This window comes from Ovis canadensis, chromosome X, assembly GCF_042477335.2.
Source record: "Ovis canadensis isolate MfBH-ARS-UI-01 breed Bighorn chromosome X, ARS-UI_OviCan_v2, whole genome shotgun sequence".
Taxonomy (NCBI): Eukaryota; Metazoa; Chordata; class Mammalia; order Artiodactyla; family Bovidae; genus Ovis; species Ovis canadensis.
In genome coordinates, this window is record NC_091727.1 from 2,161,934 (window position 1) to 2,185,211 (window position 23,278).

Genomic DNA, 23,278 nt, shown 5'->3' on the forward strand with positions numbered 1-23,278 from the left:
ACTGAGCGATTGAACTGAACTGAAAATACTAATGTTTCCAGTATCTAGCATACTGGCCAAGGGATCTTCCAGATCCAGGATGGAACTCGGGTCTCTTGCATTGCAGGCAGATTCTTTATGTTCTGAACCACGAACAGTAATATTTCTGACATTTAGCATGTCGGCCAAGGGGACATTCCCCACCCAGGGATGGAACTCGGGTCTCCTGCATAGGAGGCAGATTCTTTACCATCCGAACCACAAATAGCAATGTTTCTTGTATCTAGCATACTGGCATATACACTATATCCACGTAAACATAATTACAATGAGGGTTTTAATTTTTGGTAGAGATTTAGAATCAGTGAACAGGATTTTTATCACGGAAGCATATTAAGACAGAAGTGATGCTATATGTGTGTGTTTATATGTGTGTGCTAAATCGCATCATTTTTGTGCCCCCTTGGATGGTATCTCACTAAGTCGTATTTTCAGGAAAATAATTTTCACTGGTTTTATTACAGTTGCCTACTTCTATAAAACTTCCACGCAGAGCTGAAGTCCTGTTACAATGCAGTGACAGGTTAAAAAATAAATGAACGGTATGAATTTTTGGTGAGAAGGTTTTATAAAAAGGTAAACACGTGTTGCCATATTCACCGACTTAATATAGGAAGAAACTTGTAGATATGCAGGCTCCTCAGTTCATGGGATTCTCCAGGCAGAAATACTGGAGTGAGTTGCCATTCCCTTCTCCAGTGGGTATTCTCAACCCAAGACTCGAACCTACGTCTCCTGCAGCTCCTGCACTAGCAGCTGCATTCTGAAGCATTTAATCATAAAGCAGAACATTATAATTTTATTTTATTGTGTGCTTAGCTTATATGCACATCCTTTTAGGTTCTTCTAGAAAAATGTATAGAAAAACAGACGCTACTTTCTTTCCAGTAAACATTGCATTTCCATTTGCAATCCGCTAGGGCACAGGGCGGCCAGCCTTTTCCTTAAGGGGTCAGCATAAACAAAGAAGGAACACAGTAGTCATCCCAGGACGGTTTCCGGTTACAGCCCAAGAGTGGAAGTCCAAAGACTTCAGCTCAGGGCAAGGAAGATGCTACGCAGTTTCCATTGTGAGCGCCACAAGGAATTGTTCCTAATGGAAACACAAAAACCCTGACTCAGAAATCATGATTGGATCTTTTCTACTCTGTCCTCACTTGCGAATTTTACATGTGCTTGAGAACACATTTCTTCGTCAGAGTTCCTTGAACAGCAAGGAGACCAAACCAGTCCACCCTAAAGGAAATCAACCCTGACTAGTCACTGGAAGGACTGAAGCTGAAGCTCCAATCCTTTGGCCACCTGATGGGAAGAGGTGACTCCTTGGAAAAGACCCTGATGCCGGGAAAGATTGAAGGCGGGAGGAGAAGGGGACGACAGAGGATGAGATGGTTGGCTGGCATCACTGACTCGATGGACATGAGTTTGTGCAAGCTCTGGGAGATAGTGAAGGACAGGGAAGCCTAGCGGGCTACAGTCCAAGGGATCGCAAAGACTTGGACGCGACTGAGCAACTGAACAACAACATTTCTTCTAATGGACACTTTAATAAATCTTACCACTTTCTCTGCAAAGTGGAAAAGTTGCTTTCAGTAGCTGGCATTTAAGGATGGATGGTGATGTAATATTCTTCTTTTTTTTCTAAATTGGGGGAGGGGGCTCAGATTTCCTTTCCTCTCCTACAGCAGGCATGTATCAAAGAGCCTTTTATTCCCACAGCCAACTTTTGTTGGCATTATATCCTTCTTGCCTACCCTTATTTTTTCTTTGCAAACTTTAACTACCAAAATGCAACGCGTTTTCCTTTTTCAATCCTCATGTTCACTGCTACCGACTTTAAGTTATCATTTAAGCTTTCTTTCTTTGGATGAGAGTTGAGCTTTTGAAAGAAAGAAGAAAATAGCCCTATCTTACTTCTTTTCCTGTGATCTAACTGGGCGACTCTGATATATCTTGGCATCTGTGACCTTTCAAACCATTTCACCCAGTCTCATTTACAGTCAACAATCGGTTCTAGAAATAAGTATGATTCTATCCATGAAAGCTCATACACTGATGCCACAGCTTACAATCAAGTTTAACGTAATGATCATAGGGCTTGTCAAATGAGTTCTGTTAATGTCAATCTCAACTTCCTTTTTTCAGGCAAGAATACAGGTGTGGGTTGCTACTTTCTCCTGGATCTTCCCAAGCCAGGGATCGAACCCACGTCTCCTGCATTGGCAGGTGGGTTGTTTACCACTGAGCCACCAGGGAAGCCCTCAGTGTTGTTTGTTAACTCCATAATGAATGAAAATCTAAATGACATATCTCAGCTTTCATTCCCAAATGGCCCTGAACTATTGCCATGACCATTATCACTCTTCTAATTATTGTTATTCTTACTTACCAAATTCAGTGTTCTGACTTGCACTGTTCAATGACCAAAATGAAAATGAAGGCTAGACCTGGAATTTGAATGTAGTTAACTTAAAGCTCAACATTCAGAAAACTAACATCATGGCATCCGGTCCCATCACTTCATGGGAAATAGACGGGGAAACAGTGGAAACAGTGTCAGACCTTATTTGGGGGGGGCTCCAAAATCACTACAGATGGTGACTGCAGTCACAAAATTAAAAGACCCTTACCCCTTGCAAGGAAAGTTATGACCAACCTAGATAGCATATTCAAAAGCAGAGACATTACTTTGCCAACAAAGGTCCGTCTAGTTAAGGCTATGGTTATTCCAGTGGTCATGTATGGATGTGAGAGTTGGACTGTGAAGAAAGCTGAGAGCTGAAGAATTGATGCTTTTGAACTGTGGTGTTGGAGAAGACTCTTGAAAGTCCCATGGACTGCAAGGAGATCCAACCGGTCCATCCTAAAGGAAATCAATCCTGAATATTCATTCGAAGTACTCATGCTGAAGCTCAAACTCTGGTACTTTGCCCACCTCATGCGAAGAGTTGACTCATTGGAAAAGACTCTGATGCTGGGAGGGATTGGGGGCAGGAGGAGAAGGGGACGACAGAGGATGAGATGGCTGGATGGCATCACCGACTCAATGGACGTGGGTTTGGGTGAACTCCGGGAGATGGTGATGGACAGGGAGGCCTGGCGTGCTGCAATTCATGGGGTCACAAAGAGTCAGACACGACTGAGCCACTGAACTGAACAGTCCCTCTGTATTTCACAAGCAGGCTTCTCAATGTTTAGAGTTCTTTATCCAACACTTGTGTAATTGAAAAGAATTGTAAATACTGTGATAGTCTTGTGTTTCTGTTTTCATTGTGTTAACCCCAGTGGAAGCATCTTGTGAAGTTTTCTTCTAATTTTTTTTTTTTTACTATTACTGGCGAATCAGGTTTAACTGGTAAGAGTCGTTTAGTTAACTGTGAAGAGACCTCTTTTCTATACGTGGTGTTTAGAGCTTACTCACTCAGTCGTGCCCGACTCTTAGCAACCCCACGGACTGTAGCCCACCAGGCTTCTCTGTCCATGGGACGCTCTAGGCAAGAACACTGGAGTGGGTTGCCACTTCCTCCTCTAGGGGGTCTTCCCAGCCCAGAGATTGAACCCACGTCTCTTGCAGCTCCTGCATGCCAGGTGAGTTCTTTTATAGCTGAATCACCCCCAGGGAAGCCCCTATTTCAGTTTCTCTTAGCTAATTATTCTTGTTTGGATTTAGCTGGATTTTCATTTCTGTTCTACAAGTCTATCGTCTCATTCTGATGAGTTACTCCGTGTTAAACCAACCGTCCCTATTCCTATCTTTAAACCCAACGTAGACACTAATTTTTATACATTGCTGCATTCTCCTTAAAATATTTAGCTAAGGATTTTTACATGAAGATTTACTAGGGGCATTCATCTACAGCTGCCTTTTATTGTAATGAATTTTTCATGCTGTGTTGGTATAATACAGCCTCCTCAAAGGAGTTGGAGAGCATTTTCTCATCTTCTATTTTCTAGGTGACTTTGCATGCATTTTGCATTTTTATTTCATAAATTTTCATTTTATGTTTCACCTGATAAGCCATTTCTTCTTCAAGTCTTCTTTGGAACCTTTTTTTTTTTTTAAACTGCAAATTATATTTGTTAAATATACACAGGCTTATATGCTTAATGCTTTCTTCTTGCATGAATTTTACTAATTTGCATCATTAATACTTCTTCAATGATTCTCCAAGTTGTCAGATGTATTGGTATTAACTTGTTCACAATATTCACTAATTATTACATCAATATTTATGAAGCCCTTAACAGTGACCCTTTTTCATCTATCTGTGTCTTATCTTTTATTTTCCTGACCAGATGGCTAGAAACGACATAATTTTGTTGAACTTTCCCAAGGACCAGCTTTTGATTTAATTGGTTTCATCCACTGTTTAACCGTTCTTTCTCTCACTGATCTTTTTTTCCTGGTCTTTATAATTCATTTCCTTCCATATACTTGGGATTTAATTCGCTCTTGTTTTTATGGCTTTAAAATCGGAAGTTTAGCTATTTTTTCTGAGACTCTTCAATCACAGTGTGTTTTGTTTTCATTTTCATTCAGCTCAAAACAGATTTCATATTATAAATCCCATCCCAAATACAGTCATTTTTATGAGAAAAAGAAAAGTGCAGCTCCCTCATATAATAACGGAATAATAAAATTTACAAAGGGAAAGAATGCCACGTGGTTATTTTTCTACAGACCATCAGCTCCAATTCTTTCAAAATTTTTAAAAAAGAGTATTTGTTTGGGGGCTTCCCTGATGGCTCAGGTGGTAAAGAATCTGCCTGCAATACAGGAGACCCCGGTTCGATTCCTGGGTCAGGAAAATTCACTGGAGAAGGGATAGGCTACCCACTCCAGTATTCCTGGGCTTCCCTGGTGGCTCAGCTGGTAAAGAATCTGCCTGCAATACAGGAGACCCTGGTTCGATTCCTGGGTCAGGAAGATTTGCTGGAGAAGGGATAGGCTACCCACTCCAGTATTCCTGGGCTTCCCTGGTGGCTCAGCTGGTAAAGAATCCGCCTGCAATCCAGGAGACCTGGGTTCAATCCCTGGGTTGGGAAGATCCCCTGGAGAAGGGCAAGGTACACGGGCTCAGTAGTTATGGCCCCCCGGCTCTAAAGCACTGGCTAAGTAGCTGTGGTTCATGGGCTTAGTTTTACCAGGGCATGCGGGATCGTCCCAGACCAGGGATCGAACCCGTGTCCCCATCAGCAGGTGGATTCTTAACCACTGGGCGGCCCGTGAAGTCCCCAGCTCCAAAGCTTGTGAAAGAGAGGGGCAACCGATGACTAGCTTCCAGTCTCCTCATCAGCAGACAGGCTGAAACGTTTAACACCCAGGAGCCAACTCCCGCCAACTGTTCAGAACTCCCTTTGAACGGAATGGTTTTACCTGGTTAACTTAATTGTGGATCACACCACAGTGAGATAAATTACAGGCTGGTGTTTCGAGGTGTAAACCAGGTTTGAGTTTTGCTACACGCAGAGAAGAGATATTTCTCCCCTGGGCTCTTTTCTGCTTCCTCGACTCCCCGCAGGTGAGCGCAGAGTAACCCGTTCCAAGAAGGATGGTGGTGATTATACTGTCCGACTGGCTTCCCTGTGCTGTGGAAACAAATGCAAGCAGTGGGGAAATAGAGAACAATGGCCAGTCAGCGTCTCCTTAAACTCTGCTCTCCCCTAATTTACGGTGTCCTGGGTGGAAGACGGATCTGTTGAGTCTACCGGGAGGGCGCTTTCTGCAGGGGCTTCGAGCCATGCTCTTCATCTTCATTTATCCCCTCAGGAATTTCTTTCTTTTTTTTTTTTTTTTAAATCAGAACCTGTGATTTTCAACTACAGGTCAGTGGACATTCTTTCCTAGATCTTTGTATCAAGTTAATGCATGATTTTTTTTATTATTACTAAAACTTTTATTGGAGTATAGTTGATTTACAGTGTAGTGTAGTTTCAGGTGTACGGCAAAGTGAATCAGTTATACATATATCCACTCTTTTTTAGATTCTTTTCTCGTATAGGCCATGACAGAGTTCTGAGTGAAGTTTCCCATGCTGTACAGCACGTCCGTATTAATTATCTATTTTATATAGTAGTGTGAACATGTCAGTGTCAATCTTGCAATTTACCTCTCATCTCCACTTATCTCCAGGTAAGCATAAGTTTGTTTTCTACATCAGTAACTCTATCTCTGTTTTGTAGATAAGTTCATCTGTACCCTATTTTTTTTTAAGATTCCACATATAAAGTTAGTGCATTTTAATAGAGCAACAAAAAAGATACATTCAACTTGTAGACATTTAACTAAATGTGGCTGTTCAGTCACTAAGCAGTGTCTGGTTCTTTGAGACCCTGTGGACTGCAGCACGCCAGGCTCCCCTAGCCTCTACTATCTCCTGGAGTTTGCTCAAACTCACGTCCGTCGAGTCGGTGATGCCATCCAAATATCTCATCCTCTGTCATCCCCTTCTCCTCCTGCCCTCAATTGTTCCCAGCATCAGGGTCTTTAAAAATGAGTCAGCTCTTCGCATCAGGTGGCCAAAGGACTGGAGCTTCAGCTTCAATGTCAGTCCTTCCAATGAATATTCAGGACTGATTTCCTTTAGGATGGACTGGTTGGATCTTCTCGCTGTCCAAGAGACTGTCAAGAGTCTTCTCCAGCACCACCATTCAAAATCATTACTTCTTTGACACTCAGCCTTCTTTCTGGTTCAGCTCTCACATCTGTACATGACTACAGGAAAAACATCACAGCTTTGACCATATGGATCTTTGTCAGTTAACTGATGTCTTTGATTTTTAATATAGTGTCTAGGTTTGTCATAGCTTTTCTTCCAAAGAGTAAGCATCTTTTAACTGATTTTGCATTTACTTAAATAAGTGTATTTATTCAATTGGATTTATTTCAGTCCAAACATTTGGATATATCTCAATCCAAATATTTGGATTTTTTCAATTCAAAATTTAAATAAATGTATTAATCCATAAATAATTCAATGTTGCCATACTTTCAGCATTAAGAAATAACACACCACATGCAGATGTCTGAAGACTTGTAATACTTGTCAGATAATAAAGTGATAATTGCCATGAGTATCGCTTGTGTGCCACAGACATCATTTTCAAAATGGCTTAAAATTCCTAATTCTTTTTTAATGTGTTGTTCTTCATACCTTTAAGGGAATTTTACTATTTATTTCTGCTTCATTTAGGAATAAATGAGAAATAAAATCCTGCTTATATATATAAACTTCACAACATGATCAAATGGTATGTGTACACATTCTGACATGATTACCACAATTAAGCTAATTAACACATTCAGCACCTCACTTTGTTACTACTCTTTTCAGTTAAGGGAAATCTTAACGTGATCTTGATCTGATGTCCATTTGTGATTAGGAACAGCTGATGATGACAAATAGTATGTCCACATAAAAAGACACGTTGCTCATATTTTCAGAAACCCTATTTCTCTCTACTGAGTGCAGTATAAAATGATGATTTTAAAGGAGTGGTCATTTGATAACGAGAAAGAATAAAGCTCAAAAGTAAGTTCATCTGCGCTTGGGGAAACCGGGTTACGTTTGTTGGAGCATGACCATAAATTGCAAAAGTTAGTAGAAAGCCACATAGCAATTCTGGGTTAGGAATACAGACCCCCAGAGAAGGCGGCTCAAATGGCAAAGAATCTGCCTGCAGTGCAGGAGAGGGTTGATCCCTGGCTCAGGAAGATCCCCTGGAGAAGGGCATGGCAACCCACTCCAGTATTCCTGCCTGGAGAATCCCATGGACAGTGGAGCCTGGCGGGCTACAGTCCATGGGGTGGCAAAGAGTCAGACACAACTGAGCGTCTAAAACACAGACACACATTTAAACAAATACACGTCCACGGAAGATCACAGAATTAGGATGCGTAATAGTGAAAGCTGGAAGCAGTTCGGATGATCATCAGATGAAGAATATTCCAAATGTGGTCTGCACCTTCAACAGAATGCAGGTCACACACAGAAAAATGGGTCCCTACAAATGTTTTGAAAACACGAGCTGAGTTACATGAGCCAGACACACAAGAGCAAGGCCAGACACACAAGACACAAAGAATAATTGCATTCCTATGGAAAGTCCTCAAGAAGGGAACCTACAGAGACAACACACACTGCTGACTGCCAGGGGTTGCAGAGGTTTTGTTTTTTTTTTTTTTTGCAGTCAGACATGGTCCCGGAAGATCCCACATACCGTGCAGCAACTAAGCCTGCACACTGCAACGACTGAGTCCGCTTGCTACAGCTACTGAAGCCTGTGTGGCTCCAGTCTGTGCTCTGCAACGAGAAAAACCACCGCAGTGAGAAGCCCAAAGCCTGCACAGCGAGAGAGACCCAGCACAACCAAAAACGGACGGGTGACGAAAAGAAAAGAAAGCCGTTCCGTTTTCTCTTCGCCAGCTCCAGGCAGACCCTGGTCTGCCGTCCCATGTCCTTGCGTTCGGCGGTCCTGCAGCTGAAACAGCAAGGTCTGCACACGCTCACCGACAATGACGAAGTCAGAACAGAATGGGGAAGACCTCGTGGCTTTATGACTGCAAGCCGGTAACATGAGGAAGGGAGGAATGTCCTACACGAAATGTTACTCTACTCCCAAGAAAGGCACAGCCCGCCATGTGGAAAGCTTCCCGCTATATTCTGACCTGCTCTGGACTATATAACAGCGTTCTGAGAGTCATGTTTGCGTCTAAAAGCAGAAGGGGGAATCTCCTTTTTCATTTCCAACGGCATGATAACATGCATAGACATGTGATCGTGAAGCCAGCTCCCATGCCATCCAAAGTTAAACAGACTTTGTCTCCTACCCTGTTGGTGAGGATGCAAATTAGCGCAGCCACTATGGACAAGAGTTGGGAGGGTCCCTGAAAACCTAAAAGTAGAACCATCATACGACTGGGCATATATCGGACAAAACCATCATTCAAACAGATACAAGCAAGCCCATGTTCACGGCAGCGCTGTCTATAACAGCCAAGACGTGCAAACAACCTAAGTGTCCATCAGGAGATGAATGGATAAAAAAGATGTGATACAGATATGCAAGGGGATATTGGTTTAGTCACTCAGCCGTGTCCAACTCTTGAGACCCTGTGCACTGTAGCCCACCAGGCTCCTCTATCCATGGGCTTCTCCAGGCAAGAATACGGGAGGGGGTTGCCATTTCCTTCTCCAACAATGGAACATCACTCAGGCATTAAAAAAAAAAAAAAAAAAAAAAAGGAATGAAATAATGCCCCTTGCAGGCACCATGGATGGACCTAGAGACTGTCATTTGACGCGAAGTAAACCAGAAAGATAAGATCAATATGATATGATATCACTTATACATGGAATCTGAAAAGAGCAGATTCTCAGACTTACAGAATGAATTCATGGTTGCTGAAGGGGAAAGGATGGCGGAAGGGATAGTCAGGGAGTCTGGAATGGACATGGACACACTGCTGTGTTTAACATGGAGAACCAGCAAGGACCTGCTGGACAGCACAGGGAACTCTGCTCAATGTCTTGTGGCAGCCTGGATGGGAGGGGAGTTTGGGGAACAATGGTTACATGTATATGTATATATGCCTGAGTCCCTTTGCTGTCCACCTGAAACTATCACGACATTGTTAACTGACTATACCACAATACAAAATAAAAATTTAAAAAATTTAACAAAAAGGAGTTTGTGTTATAACATTATGGTGTGATGTTCTCTGAATTGGATTTTATCAAAATATGCTGTAGATTCTCAGACATTTCAAGACCAAAGTGTCTGCAAAAGCATACTGATTTAATGCAATCAAAAGCACTAGTGAAATGAAGCCCAGTGGAGTTACGCACAAATCATGAATCACCTCATCAGAAAGATTCTCAAGTGTCTTTCTGTTACATGACTTAATAAGAATTCCTCCTTTATCTTAGGGTTCACTCTCATAAACAGGAAAAAAATCTAACATTAAAAACTATGCAAAAAATAGTGCAATTTCAAATATTCCTAAACTCCATTTTAATTTAAAAAGTCTCGATTTTCAAATTTTATTTACGATGAAACCATTTGAATCATTTCTTATGATGACCCTCTCCAAATGTCTCTTCGTTAAGCGCGTTTGCACTGATTTTCAAATTTTAAAGTGCTCATTTTACTGAGGCTCTGAACATTTTGTACTCTGAAAACATTTAATGGTTCTTCAGGCTGCTCCTACAGCTACTGAAAAACTGGGGAGGAACATGCACTCTGGCAGGACCCTAGGAGATCGTAAAGCCTACGTTTAATGCTAGGAGATGAAGTCCCATCGTAACATTTGCTCTAATCTACTTTTCTAATTTATGATAAATAATTTCTCCCAGTTAACTGGCACCGCACTCTCCAAACAAGCTATAAAGCAAATCTGCCGCAGGTCCAGAAGGCTCAGAAACACCATACATGCAAACTGCTATGCATAAAATAAATAAGATACAAAGTTGAACACAGCCAATCATTTGTAATAACTTTAAATGGATTATAAGCTACCGAATACTGAATCACTATGTTGTCCACCTGAAAGGGACATCATATCATAAATCAACTCCAGCGTTTAAAAAGTCCATAAAGTCACAACTGAAGACGCTGTCGGACGTCCATATGAAACAGGGCGATGCTTAACCTTCCGGAAAAGAATGCAGATACTGAGGAAGGTCTGGGTTGGAGACCAGAGTCTGGGAGCAGATTTTGGAAGGAGTTGAATGCACAGCGTTAGCAAAGGTATTATCAGGATGGATGCATGAGATTAAGGGAAATGTTACGATTCAGAAGGACTCGGAGCTATTCCAACATTTTGGTGGCCCTAGTGGTAAAGAACCCAGAGGCCAATATAGGAGATATGGGAGACGCAGGTTCAATCCCTGGGTCGGGAAGATGCCCTGGAGAAGGGCATGGCAACCCACTCCAGTATTCTTGCTGGAGAACCCCATGGACGGAGGAGCCTGGCGGGGCTACAGTCCATGGGGTCCCGAAGAGGCAGACACGACTGAGCGCCTAACACAAGACTAACTTTGGTAAAGAATCTTTCTGCAATGCACGAGATGTGAGTTCGACCCCTGAGTCTGGAAGATCCCCTGGAGGAGGGCAGGGCAACCCATTCCAGTATTCTTGCCTGGAGAATCCCATGGATGGAGGAGCCTGGCGGGCTACAGTCCATGAAGGTTGCAAAGAGTCGGACATGACTGAGCATGCACACACACACACACACACATACACAGACAACATCTTGAGAAGGATAAAGGGAAAGCAGAAGCAGATTTGACTACAAAGAAATCAGGTAAATACACATTGAGACGGGCTTCTGCATGTGTTCATTATAATCTATCGAGAGGATGAAATCCAGGACGAAATGGAAATGACACAAAAACAGAGCACAGATGTCGCTCCCCGATTATCACGAGCCTCATGAAGAGCGATTCCTTCAAAGCAGGTGAGCATAACACAGGGGTGCAACAAGGAAGAAGGGCAGACGGTGGAGAAAAAGGTGAGGGCCGCTGTGCTTGACATTTCTGTAGAATTGAGAAGCCTGGGGTTGGCATGGTTTAGACTTGCTATGAAAGGCAATCTTGTGTGACTGGTGATCTTGTGTGTAAAATGGAAGCTATGACCTGGGGATGTTCATAAACGGGGCGCAAGGACAGAAAGAAACCAAGGGGCAAGGACTGAAACGGCAAGTGTGCAAGGAACAGAAAAATGATACCGAGAAGGCAGTTCTCTTGTATTGTACGTAGAAATATAAGTTGGTATGGCAGCGATGTAGGGCACCATGGAGGTTCCTGAAAAAACTAAAGTATAGCTTCCATATGACTGACCCAGAGGGGCTGCCCAGGTGGTCCTAGTGGTAAAGAACCCATCTGCCAATGCAGGAGACCCACAAGATGTGGGTTCATTCCCTGGGTCGGGAAGATCTCCCGGAGGCAGGCATGGCACCTCACTCCAGTATGCTTGCCTGGAGAATCCCATGGAGAGAGGAGCCGAGTGGGCTACAGTTCGTGGGGTTTGTAAAGAGTTGAGCATGACCTAGCAATTCAACTCTTGGGCATATATGTGGAGAAAACTATAATTCAAAAAGATACATGCACCCAGTGTTTACTGAGGAACTATTTACAAAAAGCCAAGACATGGAAGCAACTTAAATGTCATTCAAGAGATGGATGCATAAAGAAGACGTGGCCCATGCAGACAATGGAATATTACTCAGCCATGAAAAAGAAAGAAAAACGCCATCTGCAGCCGCACGGATGGACCCAGCGATTATCAGCCCAAGTAAGTCAGAGAAAGACAAAATGTATGACATCACTTACAGGCAGCATCTCAACTATGACACAAAGGAAGTTATTTACAAAACCAGAAAGAGGCTCTCAGACATCAGAAATAGAGCTGCCGTTGCCAGGAGGCAAAAGGGAAGAGGGAAGGATGAAGTTGGGGCCTGCAGTTAGCAGAGGGCTATATTACATGTAGAATGGACCAACAGTAAGGTCCTGCTGTACAGCACGGGGAACTACATGCAATATCCTGTGATAAACCAACGTGGAGAAGAATATTGAAACAAGAATATGCATGTCTGTGTATAGCAGGGTCCCTTTGCTGTATGGCCGTGACACTGTAAATCAACTACGATGCAGGAAATTAACTTAAAAAAAAAAAAGAAAAAAAAAAGAAAAAAAAATCCCAGTGCCGGGAGCCAGCGTGAGGAATTCCACCCGTGACAAGGTCATGCGGCAGAGCTCTGATGGCAAGGCTAATCAGACCTCAGGTTTTCCCCCTGGAATTGCCTGAGCATCCACCCCCTCAAAAAATAAGAATCTGCCTGCTTTTCCACTCTTCTGACATTCTCTGGAAAAAGTCAATTCAGGGCTTTAGTCTTCTGCATTTGAAAGGGTGTTTCAATCCAAAAACCCCTCTGATGGCTTTCTAGCCTGCCTGCAGGACTCGTACAGCCGCGCGTGTGATTGTTTGAGGCCTCCTGACTGCAGGAGGCACAGGAAACTTAAAACATCCTAGGAATGTAGGGGCTTCCGAGGAGTCAAAATCTTTAGAATAGGACTGATTAAGGGTTTCATTTGTTGACCCAATACTTGCTGCCAAATTGTCATATCCTTTATTTTTAGATATAGTTGGTACATAGGAAAACAAGTAGTAGACCTGGTATTAGCAACATTAGATCTTTGAGTTAAGTACCTTCTTTGTTATAACCCACTGCACCTTTGTTCTATAGAGATGTAACTTTAATGCTTTAAGGAGATGCAGATTAAAGAAAAACACTTCAGGGGAAACGAAATTAACATTCATTAAGAAAGAGAGCCAAAGAAGTGTTAACAAGCCTCCTGGCCAGAAGATAATGTAAATCACCTGAGACCTTTTGTATACAAAAAATATACAGAAAGAGTCTGGGCTGCGAACACTACATAATTTTGTACTACCCATTGATCTCTATGTATAATCAAAAGTATAAAAGGCCTTGAAGGACAATAGAAGGGGAACCAGTCGCTGGACTGGTTTCCCCCGTGTCTCCTCTTTACTCCAATTTCAGGCTGAATTTCCATCTGGGACGTGGAGGCTCACTATGTCTACTTACTTGTCCCGGCTTTTAAGATCCGTACGAGAGAGAGCCCAAGGCGGGGCACTCTCCGATATTCAAAGGGGCGCCGGTGGCCTAACGTAGATGGTGCAAGCTCCTTGTCTGGAACTTTATTGGTTTTCCACGTAACCCAAGTTAATCAGCCTCTTCTCTCCACTTAATCTTCCTACTACGCTATTTCTTCCTAATCTAATCTTATATTAATAAATAAATAAGTTTTCCTCGCCGACTCCGTCCACCCTTCGAATTCCCTGGATCCACCCGGGCTGGACCCCGGCACCCCACCAAGGAAAGAGTGAGGCTCATTTGACCCAGTGGCTTTTGTTGAATCCTCTGTAGTACAGCTTATTATTTTTTTTTCTCTCAAGTCTGATTTCCAATGAAAATCCTTAAACGCAGTGAAAGCAGCGTGGTCGTCTCACTCCTCGTCAACCTAAGTCCTTGATTCTGAACAATTAACTCAGGAGGCCTTCATTAATTTAACTTATGAGTGTTTGACACTGCAGTCTCTAAGTCAACGTGAAAATGCGGATTACATCCTAGAAAATTATCTGGCAATTATGCCGAATCATATAACGCACATTAGTATCATTTAACCCGTATTTTATGAGCGGAGAATTCGCAGTAGGGAAAAATAGATGCGTTATGGACCCAGTCTCTCGTGTTCAGGCAAGAATCTCCTGCAGTTGATTCTGCACTGGGTCAGAGAAAACAGCGTTCACTGCAGGACTGAAACCCTCTGTCAGTTTAATGCCTCGGAGACCTTGTCTTCAAAAGCAAAATTTTGGGGAGACTATTTAAGCTTAAACTGTACTTTGTGTGTGTGGAAATCTCTTAGTGGCTCAGTTCTGTCTCATTCTCTGTGACCCCATGGACTGGAGCCCACCAGGCTCCTCTGTCCAGGGGATTCTACAGGCAAGAATACTGGAGCGGGTGGCCATGCCCTCCTCCAGGGGATCTTCCCGACCCAGGGATGGAACCCAGGTCTTCTGCATTGCAGGCAGATTCTTTACCGTCTGAGTCACCAGGGAAGCCGCAAATGATAATATAAGAGGTTAGTAACAAAGCTTCTTTTATGGACAAATAATTCAGTCAGTTGGGCTTCCCAGGCGTCCAAGGGATGAAAATCCACCTGCCAAGGCGAGAGACACAAGAGACGTGGGTTTGATCCCTTTCCAGTCCACCTGAAACTACAACATTGAGTCAGTGATTCTCTCCAGCCATCTCATCCTCCACTGCCTCCTCCTTTTGCCTTGAATCCTTCGCCACATCAGGGTCTTTTCCAGTGAGTCGACTCTTCACATCAGGCGGCCAAAGCATTGGAGCTCTAGCATCAGTCCTTCCAATAAACACCCAGGACTGATTTCCTTTACGATTGACTGGTTTGATCTCCTCAGAGGCCAGGGGCCTCTCAAGAGTCTTCTCCAACACCACAGCTCAAAAGCATCAGCCTTCCTCCGGTGCTCAGCCGTCCTTATGGTCCAACTCTCACATCCGTACATGACTGCTGGAAAAACCAAAGCTTTGACTAGACGGACTTTTGTCGGTTAAGTAATGTCTCTGCTTTGTAATATGCTGTCTAGGTTGGTCATAGCATTTCTTCCACGGGGCAAACTATCTCTTATTAATTTCATGGCTGCAGTCATCGTCTGCAGTGATTTTGTAGGCCAAGAAGATAAAGTCAATCACTGTTTCCCTATCTATTTGCCATGAAGTGATGGGACCAGATGCCATGATCTTAATATTATGAATGTTGAGTTTTAAGCCAGCTTTCTTGTTGTATGTGTATGTGTGAGTTGCTAAGCCATGTCTGACTCTTTGCGACCCCATGGACTGTAGCCTGCCAGGCTCCTCTGTCCATGGGATTCTCCAGGCAAAAATACTGGAGTGGGTTGCCATGCCCTCCTCCAGGGCATTTTCCCAGCTAAGGGATTGAACTCAGGTCTCCTGCATTGTGGCCAGATTCTTTACAATCTGAGCCACCAAAGATAATAATGCCCTAATATGAATCTACATATTTTATGTAATTCTGATGCCTCAGCTGCTGCTACTGCTGCCAAGTCGCTTCAGTCGTGTCCGACTCTGTGCGACCCCATGGACTGCAGCCTACCAGGTTCCTCCGTCCACGGGATTTTCCAGGCAAGAGTACTGGAGTGGGTTGCCAATACCTCAGAGAAAATGGTAAATTTACGCTTTCTAGGGGGGTGACAAGCCTCTCTGAGGTCAGAGAATTCAAGATCAGGCGTCTCCTCTACAGAGTAAACACAAAGCTTCAATATCTGGGTTTCCAGCAGGTCACCTGCCTTCCTCCTTCTGACTCCACTTTATTCTGTACAAACGCTGCCAGCGGTGGCAGAGTGTCTGAAGATATAAAACCTTCAGGAAGAAAACATATTTCAGTCCTTTATTAATGTTCCAAGGTCTGTGTATTTTTCATGCCTGACGCGTTCTGAATGGTATGAAATGCAGGCATGAAAGATGGTAGACAAATATATCTCAGGCGATACATCACATTTGGTGGTTCCTGGTGGGAAAAACTAGCAGTGTTTCTAGGAAGGTGATGATGTCAGTTTGCAGACATCTTTATGAAAGTGAGAGTGTTAGTCGCTCAGTCGTGTCTGACTCTCTGTGACCCCATGGACTGTAGCCTGCCAGGCTCCTCTGTCCATGGGATTCTCCAGGCCAGAATACTGGGGTGGGTTGCCATGCCCTCCTCCAGGGGATCTTCCCCACCCAGTGGCTGAACCCAGGTCTCCTCCATGGCAGGCAGAATCTTTACCATCTGAGCCACCAGGGAAGCCCAGACATTTTTAAACCTACTTCTAATTATACTATTCTTTGGGTTGGCATTGATCCATGTATGCAGACTTTGCCCAAAGGACATCTGACCCAGAGTTTACTTAGTGAAGCTGTATTTTTTTTTTCTTACATTTGCTTTGCTGGGAATTCTAGAGAAGGAAACCTGTAGATGATTTCTGCTAACAGAAACACAGAGAAGGTAATGGCACCCCCACTCCAGTACTCTTGCATGGAGAATCCCATGGATGGAGGAGCCTGGTAGGGCTGCAGTCCATGGGGTCCTTGCGAAGAGTCGGACACGACTGAGCAACTTCACTTTCACTTTTCACTTTCATGCATTGGAGAAGGAAATGGCAACCCGCTCCAGTACTCTTGCCTGGAGAATCCCAGGGATGGCGGAGCCTGTTGGGCTGCCGTCTATGGGGTCGCACAGAGTCAGACACGACTGAAGCGACTTAGCAGCAGCAGCAGCAGCAACAGATACACAGATGGCTTTGAGGTGGTTCTTAGCCGTGTTTGTTGGGTTTCAAAGGGGTAGCGTCTTACTGAGAAACAGAAATCATGGCCATGCTGCGGTACATATGCGTTTATTCAGCATAAAAGTCATCTCCTTTATAAATCCATAGGAAAGAATTTCCCTGGTGGTCCAGTGGTTGAGAATCTGCCTGGCCACACAGGGGACGGGGGTTTGATTCCCGGTCAGGGAACTAAAATCCTGCATGATCTGGGAAAACTAAGCCAGCATCACAACAAAAGATTAGGCATGACTCATGAAGACGCCAACTGCCGCCACTAAGACTTCTTTACAAAGCCAAACAAACAAACGTTTTCAGGAAACAAGCTATATAAAAACGAGAAACACACATGTACACAGACACGTCCCTCTGACAACGTTCTCCTACCCCCAGTAGACTGGAACTTTCAAAGGGGCCAGGTTGGGTGTTCCACGAAATATCTGCTCAAAAACTATTTAAAACAGTGAACAGTCACTCTATGACATTTTTAGATACAATACAAAAGTTTACAAAATGTTTAATCATCTACGATTAGAAAAAAGTTTTATAGGATGAGCTTCAGTGTCAAAGTGGTTAAGCAAGCAAAGCCAGAGCAAATGCGAAAAAGAAAAATGCAAACATGGTTACAAATGCAGGAGATGACCTTGTATCAAGAAAACAAGAAGGCTGATCCTGCAACTTACGGAAATAGAGAGTCATTAACTGGTTTACAGGAAATAGGAAGAACGTTTTAAAATATTCAGAATGAATAAATTGTCTCTATGATCACAACCTGAAATCAATTAGCATCCACATCACATCTATTTTTAGGATGTGATGGATATTGTGTTGTATTTTGATGCATTATAGAACATTTATTTTTTCTTTTTAATGCTCAATAAAGTTGAAATTACCAGCCAATTTGTATAAAGTATATACATCATTGATCAACAACTCTTCCTAACAGTTTCCATGACTGCAATGTGCTGGATTTATAGCAAGGATGAAAATTCAAATGGGGAGTATGAAAAATTTAAACTGTACCACAACTGTGATCAGAAATAGTTATTCAAAATGCAAGTCTAAAGTACCCATGCTCAAGATAGTGCATATTGGGAGTAACATGGTTCTGTCAAAAGTCACATGGTTAAGAAGGAAAAGACACCCTGCAAATAGTAACCCATATCTGTTTTACTTAAAATGAAAAATTCACCATAAATATTTGCATCTTTTTCATGCTGAAAAATAGCTATTTCCTAGTTTATGGTAAAAGTTGTAGCCAAGATAAACACAAAGAGTCAGACACGGCTGAAGTGACTTAGCAGCAGCAGCAGCAGCTTTCCAACACAGCTTTCTATTTCTCCCTTGCTGCTGCTGCTACTGCTGCTAAGTTGCTTCAGTCGTGTCTGACTTTGTGCGACCCCATAGACGGCAGCCCATCTAGCTCCCCCGTCCCTGGGATTCTCCAGGCAACAGCACTGGAGTGGGTTGCCATTTCCTTCACCAATGCATGAAAGGGAAAAGTGAAAGTGAAGTTAGTTGCTCAGTCGTGTCTGACTCTTAGTGACCCCATGGACTGCAGCCCACCAGGCTCCTCCATCCATGGGATTTTCCAGGCAAGAGTACTGGAGTGGGTTGCCATTGCCTTCTCCAATTTCTCCCTTACTCCCACTTAAAAATGAAGCAGTTGAAAATGCTGGAGAAGGCATGGAAAAATGGGAACCCTCGTACACCGTTGGTGGCAATGTAAATGGGTGCAGCCAGTATGGATTAACAGTATGGAAGTCTCTCAGAAAGCTAAAAGCAGAATTACCATATAATCCAGCAATCCCATTCTAGGGTATATATATTCAAGGCAAAAGCTTAACTAGAAAATACACGCACCCCAGTGTTCATCGTAGCACTATTTAAAATAGTCAAGACATGGAAGGAACCGTCCAGTGACAAAAGAATGGATCAAGATGTGCATACATGCAATGGAATATGACTCAGCCGTGAAAAAGGAAGAAACAGCGCCATTTGCAGCAATGCGGATGGGCCTAGAGATGATAATACTAACTGAAGGAAGTCAGAATCAGAAGGACAAATACTGTCTGATAGCACTTATACATGGAACCGAAACTATGTCCACAGTGAACGCATGTACGAAACAGAAATAAAGTCGCAATCGGAGAAGAGTTTTGTGGTTGCTAAGGAAGCAGGGGGAAGATGCAGCTGGCAGTTTGGGGTTAGCAGATACAAACGATTATAAACAGGGTGGATAAACAAGTTCCTACGGTAGAGGACAGGCAGCTATATTAAACATCCTGGGATCAACCATCAGGGAAAATAATATGGAACAGACTATTTCTAAAACGGATTCACTGTGCCGTAACACAGAAAATGCATGCTGAGTTGCTCAGTCACGTCCAACAGTTTCTGGACCCATGGCTCTTCTTTCCATAGGATTCTCCAGGCAAGAATACTGGAGTGGGTTGCCATTTCCTCCTCCAGGGGATCTTCCAGACCCAGGGGTCGAACCCTCATCTCGTGCATTGCAGAAAGATTGAGGGCAGGAGGAGAAGGGGATGACAGAGGATGAGATGGTTGGATGGCATCACCGACTCAATGGACATGAGTCTGAGGAAGCTCTGGGAGTTGGTGATGGACAGGGAGGCCTTGCATGCTGCGGTTCGTGGGGTTGCAAAGAGCTGAACATGACTCAGTGCCTGCACAAAAACAACAAATACAAAAGGCTTCACTTACGCACCACTGTGCTGGTTTCCTTGGTCATATCGGTAACAGTGTGAAAACTCCTTCACCAAGTTGCAAATAATGCAACCTGTTTCTGTTTAAATATTTTTAAATGTTATCACTCTGAAGTATTCTGCCAAGTACTCTGAAGTGGTAGAAACCAACCATACCACGTTTTGTAAAAATGAGTGATTCAACTCATTTCTGGTTTTTATTTTCTCAAAGCCTTCTTTAAAAACAGTATATGATCTTGAGGGGGTAAGCAAAAATAAACTGAGGTCCCCTGATCACTGAGGCAAGCTTTCCTTCTTTATAAATAGGATTATGTTTCACTGTTGGTGGCTTATAACAAAACTCACTTCTTCAAAGCTGCATCTATTTATATCAAAACGACTGTTTTCACAGAAGACAGACTGTGAACATCTGAATAAATGCCAAGAGTTCAGATCAGACTCCTTTAAAGGCAAGATGGATTTTCTGCCCCGGTTTTATCTCAGCATCTCACACAACACAATCTTTGAAGATCCATCTCTTTTACAATTAAATTGCGCCCTTAAAACTTCCTAGTCTTAGTCTTCATCTTTATCTAATTTCAGAGCAGTTCTGGCAAAAGCACACAGCTGATCATAAAGAACACTTCAACACAGACTTATTGACTGAGAGAGCAACTTATGGTTCCGAGGGGGAAGGATGGGGAAGGGATAGTTAGGGAGTCTGGGATGGACATGGACACATTGCTGTGTTTAACATGGAGAACCAACAGGGACCTGCTGGACAGCACAGGGAACTCTGCTCAATACTCTGTAATAACCTTATGGTCACCAGGGGGAAGGGATAGTTAGGGAGTCTGGGATGGACATGGACACACGGCTGTGTTTAACATGGAGAACCAGCAAGGACCTGCTGTCCAGCACAGGGAACTCTGCTCCATGTCACGTGGCAGCCTGGATGGAGGGGAGTTTGGGGGAGAATGGGTACATGTGTATGTATGGCTGAGTCCCTTTGCTGTCCATCTGAAACCATCACAACACTGTTAATTGGCTACACTCCAAGACCAAACAAAAGTTAAATAAAATAAATGTGAAAACCCATAAATGATCATAGGAAACAGAACACTTTGAATGGCATGGCAAACGTGAAGATTTCTTGACGAGTTACAGCTTGAGTTCGGCACTGCTGCTGCTGCTGCTGCTAAGTCGCTTCAGTCGTGTCCAACTCTGTGCGACCCCATAGACAGGAGCCCACCAGGCTCCGCTGTCCCTGGGATTCTCCAGGCAAGAACACTGGAGTGGGTTGCCATTTCCTTCTCCAATGCAGGAAAGTGAAATGTGAAAGGGAAGTTGCTCAGTCATGTCCAGCTCCCCGTGACCCTATGGACTGTAGCCCACCAGGCTCCCCCGTCCATGGGGTTTTCCAGGCAGGAGTTACTTGAGTAGGGTGCCATTGCCTTCTCCGGAGTTTGGCACTAATTAATAATACATTAATACTATATTAATTATGTTTTCAACTACTATGCTTTCTCGGGGAAGCATTTCTGTCTTGGGTGGTTATCAGCTAAACACTTTACAGGTGACGAACCATTCTTGAGAATATTCCCAGGTGAGTTTGCACTGGGGGCCCAGATTCTTATGTTAGTGTCTCGTGGAAGCTCTCACGAATTCTTTATCCACAGTGAATGTCTATCCTTGCATATGGAAACAGATGGGTAGAGTCCAGTCCACGGAGGGCATCCTTCTATGTCATTTCAGGACATTCTCTCCTGCACTTTTCTCTCTGTATCTGCTTGAGAGTGGGCTTCCCCGGTGGCTCAGCTGGTAAAGAGCCCACCTGTCTTGCGGGAGACCTGGGTTCGATCCCTGGGTTGTGAAGATCCCCTGGAGGAGGTACACGCTGCTTCTGCTGCTAAGTCGCCTCAGTCGTGTCTGACCCTGTCCAACCCCATAGACAGCAGCCCACCAGGCTCCCCCATCCCTGGGATTCTCTAGGCAAGAACACTGGAGTGGGTTGCCATTTCCTTCTCCAATGCATGAAAGTGATAAGTGAAAGTGAAGTTGCTCAGTCGTGTCCGACTCTTCACGATCCCATGGACTGCAGCCCACCAGGCTTCTCTGTTCATGAAATTCTCCAGGCAAGGATATTGGAGTGGGGAGCCAGTTCCTGCTCCAGACTGTCTCTTGTAAAAGGCTCTAAATATAAAACTGAAATTGACTTTATAGGTAGATAATAAATAGAGGACACATAGATACCTAGCGGGATAATGGAGAATGTCCTTCCCCAGATGGAGAACAGGCAGAAGATAGACAGGGATGTTTAGATCATGTAGCGTTTACTTTTGTGCATGACCTGAAGGTCCAAGCACCTATTTCTTCAGAAGAAACCAGTCTGTTCCTCTGAACATTGTTATTTCATAAATATTTGAAGCCCTACACTTCTTCCACATCCAGCTGCCTTGAAACCTCTTCTTAAGAACCTCTCTGGTGCTTCTCAAGCGCTCCACTTAATATCACACACACACGTGCACACACACACACACGTATCACTCATTCTCCCCACGGAAGCCGTAGCAGCAACAGACGCGGGTGCACGGACAGACGCTTAGCAGGATGTGTTTCTCCACACCCCGGACCCCAGAGGGGGCAGCAACACACAATCCCAGTTTGCTTTCCAGCTCAGCAGACAAAGAGGAAAACGAGCATGTGCCCAAAGCTAAAGGTAGGAGGCATCCCCTTCCCCGGGTGCAGAAACGCTGCACCATGTCCTGGGAAAGCAGCCTCTGTGGGAGAAGAACAGTTAGAGAGCGAGCACATCCATCATGTGAGAAAGAAGTGCTTCACACACACAGAGGACTATTACTCAGCCAGCAAAAAGAATGAACTGATGCCAACTGCAGCAACATGGACGGACTTAGAGACGATCACACTAACTGAAGTGAGTCAGATAGAGCAATGCAAATACGATACGAGGCCGCAGATAGGTGGAATCTAACACGTGGCACAAAGGGACTGATCTACGAGACAGAAAACAGACTCGCAAACCCGGGGGATGGACTCGTGATTTCCGTGCGGGAGGGACGGGATGGGAGGCTGGGATCAGCAGAGACAGACTGGACAAATGACAACGCTCCACTGTAGGGCACAGGGAACTATACTCAATATCCCGGGATAAGCCATCAGGGAAGACAATGCGAAAAAGATCTACAAATATAAAACTGAATCACTTTGCTGTACAGCAGGAAGTCACGCAACTTTGTAAACTGACTGTACGTCAACTAAGCAACGCGTAAACCGACTGTACGTTAACTAAGCAACACGTAAACCGCCTGGACGTCAACTAAGCAACGCGTAAACCGCCTGCACGTCAACTAAGCAACGAGTAAACCGCCTGCACGTCAACTAAGCAACGCGTAAACCGCCTGCACGTCAATTAAGCAACTCGTGGGCTGCTGTCTCTGGGGTCGCAGAGTCGGACACGACTGAAACGACTTAGCAGCAGCAAACCGACTATACGTCAATTAAGCAATGCGTAAACCGACTATACGTCAATTGCTAAGCTGCTTCAGTCGTGTCCGACTCTGTGGGACCCCATAGACAGCAGCCCACCAGGC

At 43.9% G+C, this 23,278-nt stretch overlaps 1 protein-coding gene across 22 annotated transcripts in view; it reads right to left on the reverse strand.

Moving 5' to 3' along the window:
• LOC138431382 (zinc finger protein 665-like) overlaps positions 1 to 23,278 on the reverse strand; it is a 170,773-nt gene that overhangs the window by 100,477 nt on the left and 47,018 nt on the right. Inside the window, exon 5 of one of the 22 annotated variants that reach the window (XR_011446281.1) lies at positions 827 to 1,132. The exons of the other annotated variants lie outside the window; for them this stretch is intronic. The gene's annotated coding sequence lies outside the window, so the exon portion shown is untranslated. Of the gene's footprint in view, positions 1 to 826; positions 1,133 to 23,278 lie in introns of those variants that run through there. 22 annotated transcript variants of the gene reach the window in all.